The sequence below is a fragment of the Aricia agestis genome, chromosome 16 (assembly GCF_905147365.1).
Source record: "Aricia agestis chromosome 16, ilAriAges1.1, whole genome shotgun sequence".
In the NCBI taxonomy this organism is placed as follows: domain Eukaryota; kingdom Metazoa; phylum Arthropoda; class Insecta; order Lepidoptera; family Lycaenidae; genus Aricia; species Aricia agestis.
The window spans coordinates 921,181-930,247 of record NC_056421.1 but is presented as its reverse complement, the minus strand read 5'-3'; the positions used below and the strand labels follow the sequence as shown (position 1 = coordinate 930,247).

General features: G+C 35.9%; 1 non-coding gene across 1 annotated transcript; it reads right to left on the bottom strand.

The window, feature by feature from the left end:
* Nucleotides 1–3,575: 3,575 nt before the first annotated feature.
* Trnap-agg lies at nt 3,576–3,647 on the bottom strand. The gene has a single exon. It is a non-coding gene; the product is annotated as a tRNA-Pro (tRNA).
* Nucleotides 3,648–9,067: the final 5,420 nt, after the last annotated feature.

The window sequence follows — 9,067 nt, the reverse complement described above, 5'->3', positions numbered from 1 at the left end:
TGTTGCTTTTAAGTTTTGGAAATATATTTATATTGGTTTTAACTAATAAGGCGCATTCAAGTATATACATGCTTGCAAGAGGGAGTATATTATATTTTTTAAAGTATGGTACACAACTTTCATTCTGTTTTAAACGAAAAACGGCCCTGAGACATCTTTTTTGTGCCTTGAAAACAAGTTCCCTATTGGATGAATTACCCCAAAAGACAACACCATATCTCAAAGAAGACATAACGTAGGCATTAAAAGCCATTAAAACAGACGATGTATGTGAGACATTATTCAGCATATAAAGAACGTATGCATATTGATGCAGCTTCTTACACAATGAGTCACAATGAGCTTTCCAATTAAGTTTGTCATCTAGTATAATACCTAAAAATTTTGTAGTTTGAGTATCTTCTATCGGGATTTCTTGATATTCTATATTTAATTTGATTTTATTTGTACGTTGATGAAATTGAATCATTTTAGTTTTTTCCAAATTTATTATTAGATCGTTCCTTTGAATCCATTTTATAATTTTTTTTATGCTTTCATTTATTTGTTCTTCAAAATTTTTATTGATTTGTTCAAAAATAGCTGTACTGTCATCGGCAAATAAAATCATAGGATCCCTTATAGCTCTAGGTAGGTCATTAATATATATTAAGAACAAAAGTGGTCCTAACACACTGCCCTGCGGGACTCCGCATGTAACAGTTCTGTATTTAGACTTAAAATTGGTCTCTGTATGTGTTTTTGGACAGATATTTACTATTTCTGTCTGTTGTTTTCGACCCGTTAGATAAGATTTTATAAGTTTTAAGGCTACACCTCGGATACCACTACGTTCTAATTTATTTAACAATATTTTGTGATTCACACGATCAAAGGCCTTTGACATGTCCATGAATATAGCCACAACTGATTTTTTTTTGTCAATGTTAGGTATTACGTGTTGAAGAAAATTGAAAATGGCTAAATTTGTAGATTTATTCTTTCTGAATCCCATTTGCTCCTTGCATAGAATATCATTTTTCTCAAAAAATGCATTCAATCTGTTGTAAATTGTCTTTTCAAAAACTTTTGATAAAACAGGATTTAAAGTGATAGGTCTGTACGAGTTCATACTTTCTTGGTTTCCCTTTTTAAAAAGTGGCTTTACTATAGACGATTTTAAATGGTTAGGATACACCCCTGTTATAAGGCACTGATTTACAATGTGACTTAAGACCGGGCTTATATTACCTGCAACTTCTTTAATGATGCTCGTTGATATTCCATCGTATCCTGTGCTATGTGTGTTATTAATTGATTTTATTATTGTAAGTATTTCACTCGGGTCAGTAGGATTCAAAAAGATTGAATTCGAACATGTAGTGCTTGTGTTATTATCATTTAAATTATTATTTTCATTAGAGTTACATTTAGTATTATTATTTTCCGATAATTCAATAAAATAGTTATTAAAGTGTTCTGCAATTTCACACGGATTTTCTACTAATTTGTCACCATATTTTATTTTAGTTATTGTTTTTTTATTATTTTTTTTATTGTTTTTTACTTTATTAATAATGTTCCATGTTGTTTTGGTTTTATTTTTTGAATTATTAATTAAATAACTGTTTTGTGATTTTTGTGTTAGTTGTATTATTTTTTTTAGCCTTTTTGAGTATTCCTTTAGATATATTTTAATTTTTTGATCTTTTGTATGTCTGTAATTCCATAATAATAACCTTTTCTTTCTACAACACTGCCTAATTCCTTTTGTAAGCCACTTACATATTTTATTATTTGACTTTTTTCTTATTTTGTGAATCGGAAAACACAGGTTATATAGCAAAAGAAATATGTCAATAAATGAATCATATGCCTTGTTTGGGCAATTTTGTTTGTAAACTTCATCAAAAGAAATACTCGATAAATAATTTTTAAATTTACTTATGTTATCATTGCTATAATCTCTTTTATTTATGAAGTAGTATTTATCTGTTTTACCTGGCTTATTAATTTTATATTTCAATAGTTGAGCTGTATGATCAGAAAGTCACCAGTCAGTTGAGACCTTAGTTTAACTGTAGTTTTATCTGATGGACACGTAGGCTGGTGATATTTCTTCCAATATTTTTGCATCTAGAAAATTATTTTCAGTGGATGGTAGTCAATGGATAGTAGTGAATTGGTATTTGCCCTCGGTTTTAGTTATAACATAATAAAGCCATTGACTCAATTTCATTTAAAAGCAAACGGCAAACAAAAATATAGTCATAAAGCATTTTATTTGCATTTATGTCGGTCGCGGTCGCTGCGGCAAAGATTGGAAAGTCACCTTTAGTCACAAAAAAGGCCGTACGCTATCTTGGTTTTTAATTTGATATGAAATATCATGTAATAACAATACCCATTATGCTGGAAAAATAGGAGATGTATTTCATCAACATTCTTGTTTATTCGACCATAAAATAGGCATTTCGAGGACGACTGTCCATAATAATATTATGTCGTGTCCTCTTCGAAGGAAGCATTTTCATCAGATGTTTAATGATGCAGAACAAACCACATTAATATGGCATAAATAATGTATTGGTGATTAGCATGGTAGATGGTTCTGGCAATGTGCCCAATGCCCATGTGCCTTAGAATAACGACTTGAGCATGTTGTTTTATCCTTTCATGAGTATTATGATCCTTGTGAATACTGAAATCTGAAAATATAAGGAGGAGGAGCGGCAACATTATGAAAGTGGTAGAGAAGGAACTTCATGGATATTGTACTCATATTATCATTGTATCGTTTGGTGGTTTGTGCTGTTTGGGACACCACACATTACAAACGAACAAACGATGAAAAGTCCTGTCTTCGTTAAAAATATGCTTTAAGTCTGAAGGTTTAGGGCATGGTTGGCCACATATTAATCAACATACACGGTACACCGTTTCGGCCCAATAGTGTAGTATGCTAATACGGACAACTTCAGAACGGTTTAATTTTCTAACTGCACAGACTAACTACACACATAATGTTTTAATTAATATAAACGCTATAAATTGTAAATGTGAAAATGTGTCTGTCCGTCCGTCTGCCTATCTGTCTGTTACCTCTTCATACTCAAAAGTCTAAACCGATTTTGCTGAAATTTGTTATGGAGATACTTTGAGTCCCGGGAAAGGACATAGGATACTTTTTGTTCTGGAAAAAGTATGGTTCCATGAGATAAACGAATTTTGGCGCAACGGAGTTGCGGGCGACATCTAATTGAGTATAATAATATGCGAAATATAAAAAAATATATATATTTTGTAACTCAAATGAAACGAGCACCGAACAAAAAAAATCTAAATCCTTCTTTAATATAAAGACGTCATTCTAAAACATTGTTGTAACAGTATACAGAATTTAAGAATACAATATCGTATTTTATATCAAGTGATTACGTGATATAAAGTATATCGCACTAGGTATCACGTCCAACCGACAAGCCAATATCGTGGAAGTGCTGTAAAGAGTCCAGTGTCTGTTGAAAATGCACGGAAAATCGAAAACGTATTAACCTGCTTCGAAAAATAAGAGAGAAATTTCTCAAAAATATATTGGGCTCGTCCGGGATTTGAACCCGGGACCTCTCGCACCCTAAGCGAAAATCATACCCCTAGACCAACGAGCCAGCTGACTAAACACACGAAAATTATTTTCAATTATTTTTTTATCAGGTGAAAGGTTTTTGTGCCATTACAAACAAATAGTCTTTATGTGGAGCGAAAATGAATTATTGAGGAGCTGGCGAACAGAACCGGATTAGTAATTTATAAAGCATTTTAACCGGTTTTGATTGAAAATATTAACAAGAATTGACGCAGATGGATCAAGAGCTAAGATGATTCGAAAAAAATATATATTTTCGCACTCTGGTGGACTTGTCCAGTTTTGTTCGCCAGCTCCTGAATAATATTTGTGTACCACAATCAAACGTCATTTTGACACGTCCGGCTGACCAGAATGACCAGAATTGCCTTGAATTACGAATTGAAACATAAATTTCTCTTTGTATTTTGAATAACCGCAAAAATTGATAAATTGTTATCGCTTTTCGCGCGATATACGCACAATGCCAAAAAAAAAATTACGCCACAAAAAACAGTATATAATATGAGCCTATGTTTACAAAAGTGGCACAATAAAAATTTTTATTGGGAGATTGTTCAATTTTTATTTACATTTGTTTGGGTATATTCATAAAGCAGTAGTTTTCAACCTGTTGGTGGCGACCTCCTGGGGGTCGCGAAGCATCTGTAAGGGGGTCGCCAGAGGTCGAGAAAACTATTTAGTAAAGTAAAAAAACAATAAATACTAAGATGATTGACATATTAAGTAAAAGAATTTTTACAAAAAGCAAAGGGGCGCGAATTATTTTTTCATACCAGTATATGTAGGTATGGTCTCTGATACCAGCGATATTTTATGTATTACAAGGGGGGTTAAAACATAAAAAAGGTCGAAAAACACTGCGATAATATCTTAACAGAACGCTATCAAAATTAAATGTAAGGTCCCACGGAAAACCACAAGTTGAAATGAGTTACAGTTTCTTAGATAATTACATCTCTTATATTTACACACTCCTACAAGTTCAACAGTAACTATTTAGAAATCTGTGATCCTACTCCTAAAAGACACATTGAATAATCACAAAATATGCGTCTGAAATCCAATTTTTCGAATGTAATTACTGATCCCCAGATATTCCGCCATTTTGAATATTTCTATCGCAATAAAACTCTCTGGTATCGATTACTCTGTGCAGGTAGAATATAAATCTGAGTTTAAGAGCTTATTTACGAGGATTAAAATGTGTTCTCGTGACCAATTGGATGCTAGACCAAATTTTATGATTATTGTCTGTTTCAGTTTTAAACCGAGGTTATTGCTGAAACTTCGTGAATAACTTAAAAATAATCTTGTAGGAATCGTGCTATCACAATAACTAATTGAAGGTGAAATGGCAGAACTATATCATTTGGTCGGATATTATAAATAAATAAATAAATAAATAAATAAATAAACGTTTATTCTGCCACCATTAAATGTTACACATGTGACATATGACATAATATAGGTATTATATACAGAACTGATATAAACAAGAACAAAATTAAAAATTAACCTATTTTACCTATAATCTACAGCTACAGCTAATTCATACATAAAAAAACTATCACAGGTAAACAAAAAAAAAAGAAAAGAAAAAAACAATTAATGTATTGATATCACAATTATAGCACGCCAGTGTTAAGTGTAACACCCAAGTGTGCAGAAACGGAGACCACTCAGGTTAAGACAACCGAACAGTCGTCCCTGATCTTCCGTGGACCCCTTATTTTCGGGCTGAGGACAAGCAGACGGAAGCTATATTTTAAAATTATAATATAATATAATATTATATTAGCGAGTTCAGTTTCGATTAACGAAACATTGCTTGACAGAGTTGGACCAAACTACGAAGATTCGCATTAGTCTATGAATTAAAAGTTCTGAAAGTACCTTTGTCCGAGTTGGGAGGGTAGGGAAGGGAATAGGGTAGGGGATTGGGCCTCCGGTAAACTTACTCACTCGGCGAAACACAGCGCAAGCGCTGTTTCACGCCGGTTTTCTGTGAGAACGTGGTATTTCTCCGGTCGAGCCGGCCCATTCGTGCCGAAGCATGGCTCTCCCACGTTACAAACTCTCTTTTGAACACATTTGGTTCCATATCGTTCTGGAGTTGTAGCGAGACTAACAAAATTGAATATTCAGTTTATTTATGTAGATATGTAGAGAGAGGTATCTTAATCCTTAACCCTGATGCCTGGTCTAAGTGTAATAATAATAAACAGGGACATGTTCTGAAACTATCCCTCAAAATTAGGGACATATTTGTCTTGTAACGTATAAGGTCCCATCTAAGCGGTCCCATTTGCCAAATAGCTGGTGGCCAGATTGCCGACACGTGTTGACTTGAATAAGGCATGGTACACACTATTGTTAACTAACATACAATATGAAACTACAATAGAGTTAGTTGGAATGGGATATAACGTGATACTCGGGTAAGGACACGTGATATGTTCAAAAATGTCTACAGAGTTACTATTATTAGTCGTTACTCGTTACACAATATACTCTTTACACTCTAGGATTCGCTCCTTAGCCGTCGGCGGTCTACTGACTTAGGGTCAATTCAGATCGCAACGCGACGCGTAGCTGCATTTCTAAATTAGTATCATGGATTTGACAGATTCGCAAGACGTCTCACGCTGACGACATCTGTCAAATCCATACAAATTTAGGTCGCGTCGCGTCGCGCCTCGCCTCGTCACGTTGCGGTCTGAATTGACCCTAAGTCAGTAGACCGTCGGCGGCTAAGGAGCGAATCCTAGACCACGGGAAAGGACATGGGAAAAGTGTAATGTATACTTACGGTTCCCGCAAAACATTGTTATTACACGGTTGGTGTTGCGCGCAATCCTAGTCTTGAATATAAGCAAGATTTAACAGGGGATAGAGCCGCGCGCAATTCTAGTCTTGAATATGAGCAAGATTTAGCAGCGGGTAAAGCCGCGCGCAATTATAGTCTTGAATATGAGCAAGATTTAGCAGCGGGTAGAGCCGCGCGTAATTCTAGTCTTGAATATGAGCAAGATTTAGCAGCGGGTAGAGCCGCGCGCAATTCTAGTCTTGAATATGAGCAAGATTTAGCAGCGGGTAGAGCCGCGCGCAATTCTAGTCTTGAATATGAGCAAGATTTAGCAGCGGATAGAGCCGCGCGCATTTCTAGTCTTGAATATGAGCAAGATTTAGCAGCGGGTGGAGCCGCGCGCATTTCTAGTCTTGAATGTGAGCAAGATTTAGCAGCGGGTAGAGCCGCGCGCATTTCTAGTCTTGAATATGAGCAAGATTTAGCAGCGGGTAGAGCCGCGCGCATTTCTAGTCTTGAATATGAGCAACATTTAGCAGCGGGTAGAGCCGCGCGCAATTCTAGTCTTGAATATGAGCAAGATTTAGCAGCGGGTAGAGCCGCGCGCAATTCTAGTCTTGAATATGAGCAAGATTTAGCAGCGGGTAGAGCCGCGCGCAATTATAGTCTTGAATATGAGCAAGATTTAGCAGCGGGTAGAGCCGCGCGCAATTCTAGTCTTGAATATGAGCAAGATTTAGCAGCGGGTAGAGCCGCGCGCAATTCTAGTCTTGAATATGAGCAAGATTTAGCAGCGGATAGAGCCGCGCGCATTTCTAGTCTTGAATATGAGCAAGATTTAGCAGCGGGTGGAGCCGCGCGCATTTCTAGTCTTGAATATGAGCAAGATTTAGCAGCGGGTAGAGCCGCGCGCATTTCTAGTCTTGAATATGAGCAAGATTTAGCAGCGGGTAGAGCCGCGCGCATTTCTAGTCTTGAATATGAGCAACATTTAGCAGCGGGTAGAGCCGCGCGCAATTATAGTCTTGAATATAAGCAAGATTTAGCAGCGGATAGAGCCGCAGGCAATTCTAGTCTTGAACATGGGCAGATTCTTCAAAGTATAAGGTTGATAGTAACCTAATTTAAAAACTTATTTTCAGGATCCAATTACTAAAATTCGTTTCTTTTCCGAAAAGGGCATAGATAATTCAAATTGAAAAGTTTATTGAAGAAGTACAAGCAATTTAATTCAAACTTAAAATCCTATTATCGTCTTTAGAATAGTTTATCTACCCTTTTCAAGTCGGCGAATACTTAGAAAAGGATTTTAATGAGTTCTAAGATGGAAAGATGGAAAATACAAGCTGAGGGTGACTAGTTTAACATAAATACTAACGTGAATAGAAACTATATAGATGACAAGACATTTTTCATGAGGAACTTACTTTCCAATGTATTGCAACACAAACATGTCTGGTTTCCATCAAACTTACATAAAATTCGTCCTAAGAAGGTAATATTATGCGTGACGCAGAAAAAAACATTTACAGATGTAAGGTATACCGTGTATTTACCATAAAGTTAATATACCTAGCGAAATAGAGCAACAATCTCGAGCTGTCAAACGAAACCGAAATTGATTTACGTCTGTGTGTAAAAATTTGTTTACGTATACACTTACACAAGCATCTTTCTAAGAGATTAAATTGTCAACGTGCCGAAAAGTGCCGACTAGACGTCAAACAGATGTAAAATATTGGTTCTGCTGTCATGTATCACATGTCTCTTTTTACTACGCAGTGTTACTGATAGTGACATCTCGCTTGCCCAGGTCTTCGTTTCTCTATTCCGCTAGGGATATTAATTTTATGGTTTTTACTTCAGTCTACTCTGATGTTAGTGGTGTCCTTGTCTGTCAACTGTCAATCATCCGTTTGATGGAAGCCAGTCATGTTTGTGTTGCATAGCATTGGAAAGTCTTCAAATGGCTGTTTTGTCAATGCACACCAAAACACCAGTTGTTACGTGCTTGGGTTCGAAGGATTTGGAGAGAAATACCTGCTGATTTTCTTGAAACTTTATTCACAAACACTAGCTAGGTCACACAAAGCACTAAGTCCAAACACTAAGCACTATCACTGTCCTAGGTCGTAGCCGAGTCGTAGATTCACTAATTCACTCACTATAATTGATGACTTGTTTTCAACAAAAATTATGTCTACCTGTTTGTGTGCATATTTTCAATACTCAGATGGAATCGAAATTCTTCAAAATAAGTCCATCGCAGCCCGCAGCGTTTAAGCGAGAAAAAGTTACATACATAATTTTATATTGACCGTATTAGTGCAGAATCAAATAGTGTACGCTCAGCTTAGTCAAATAATGTAAAACTTCAGGCCATTACAAGTTGTGGGACTAAATTGATTTCACCACGGACATTAGTGGATAACGGGACAGGGGACAGGATTAGCGCTGATAGTTAAACTTGGACGTACGTGATACGAGTTGTATAATTATTGTGCTTAATGTTCATGCTGATTGACAGTTTTACTGAATTGAAGTGCGCGGAATTGAACAGCGAGGCTAAAATGATCACATTTAGCAATTCCTCTCAATTGATTCAGCAAATGAATAGATATGAATTACAAGCA